A 1,848-nucleotide genomic window follows, 5' to 3' on the forward strand; every position below is an offset into this window, starting at 1 on the left:
GGCCCTCACCAAGAACCAAATCTAAGGGCACCTTGATCTTAGACCTCCCAACCTCCAGAACTGTGAGAAATAATTGTGTGTTGTTTTAACCATCCAGTCTACAGTATTTTGTTATAGCAGCCTGAGCTAAGATAGGTAATACCTGGGACACACAAACAAAAAGGGTCACTGCACATAATAGATGTTTCTGTGTTTTCTGATGTATTGGCTGTTAATCTGGAGAAACCAACTTATTTCATATCTGCATACTTTATAAAAAATATAGCATAGGAGATAGAAGTTGCTGAGTGAGAATATGTGGAATGAATATTCTACGACAATTTCCTAGGACCAATCCTGACTTGAAAGTAGACATGTATTTAAGATGCTTTAGCTACACATTCTAGGAGTATTAGTGTTGAATGTTAACCTAATCCCAAATTTGAATTCAAATCTCAATAATTTGCTATTTATTCTTGGTTTAATTGGTAACTTCATTTGGAATGCGAAGACCATGACACACTATCACTTTTGGCACCCATTATAGCACTTAGTCTAGTTTTATTAATAGTTCTTCTATTTATAGTCTAGGTTTCATACATCCTGCATTCCTGGACTCCTGTTGGGCTAAATGTTGAAACAGGGCCCCTGAGATTTTCTTGTCAGTTTCTCGCTAAGGAATGGAAATCTTGTCTCTGACTCCTGATGGGGTCTTTGGAGCCCCACCCCCTATAGACAGGCTTTTCTGATAAGGAGGGTCTACTTAGCCCAATTTTTAATTTGGGTGACCCACACAAAAATTGCTCTGTTATCTCCTCTTGGGATCACCCATGGTCACAATACCATGTACTTGTATTATTAAATACATGCCTAACTGACCCTACTGCTGCCATTTCAATTTGAATAACAAACTCTGCCTGTAAGAGAATTGTCTTTCTGCATCTAGTAAATACAGTAATTTCCATGAGCAGACCTTTCATAGTTTGCCTGCCAAATGAAAATATTCTTCTATCCCATCTCTGATTTTTATACTTACATTTAAACAATTTTAAATAGTTTATTGGTCAGCATAGATAAATATCTCTGTAACAAGATATTTAGAGTGATTCTCATTACAATAGGTTTATTATATTTAAGCTAATTTATGTTTATTTATCCCAACTTTCAAATAAGGCATGATAAACATTGAAATTTCTTTAAAGATGTTTCTTTCTGTGACTTAGAGGAGTGTCCTTTTAGGGAAAGAATCACGGGATTGCCCAGCTAATCATTTCTGAAAAAGAAAGGTGAGGTTTTTACATCATTGAAGGAAAATTGTACACTGATAATGGATGTCCTTACATGTACCACCATTTTCTTGATTTCTTTATTCCTCAAACATGATTGTATTTTGTTTTTCTCTTTTATGAAACAAATCGACATTCTCTCCGAAAATAATTTTCAAACTCCCTATTCAGTTTTTCCACACTCTTTCAAATTACTTCCCCCTATATTCGTCGTATTTCCTAATCATTACTTTCCACATTTATCTTCCATTAGGCAATTTCTAATTAACTAGGAGCTACATTTTACCTCGCCTTCTCAGAACAAGCAACTTTTTCAAACTTCTTATAGATAGCTGCATGCAGAGATTAATACTAGGATATGTTTACATATATGTCACTCATCTTACCAAACGCCATTGAAGAACACTTTCATTACCGTCCGAATAGCTAAGGGAGCTCTTACCTCATTATTTTCTATCTTAAGCCCTTTTTTGCTTACATTTGGTACCTGTCATCTCCACTAGAAGGTAAGTTTTATTATGGCAGTGATCTTGCCTGTCTTGTTCCCATTTTATCCCTGGCATCTAGATATGTTCCTGGCATA

Source organism: Pteropus vampyrus, unplaced genomic scaffold, assembly GCF_000151845.1.
Source record: "Pteropus vampyrus isolate Shadow unplaced genomic scaffold, Pvam_2.0 Scaffold587, whole genome shotgun sequence".
Classification (NCBI taxonomy): domain Eukaryota; kingdom Metazoa; phylum Chordata; class Mammalia; order Chiroptera; family Pteropodidae; genus Pteropus; species Pteropus vampyrus.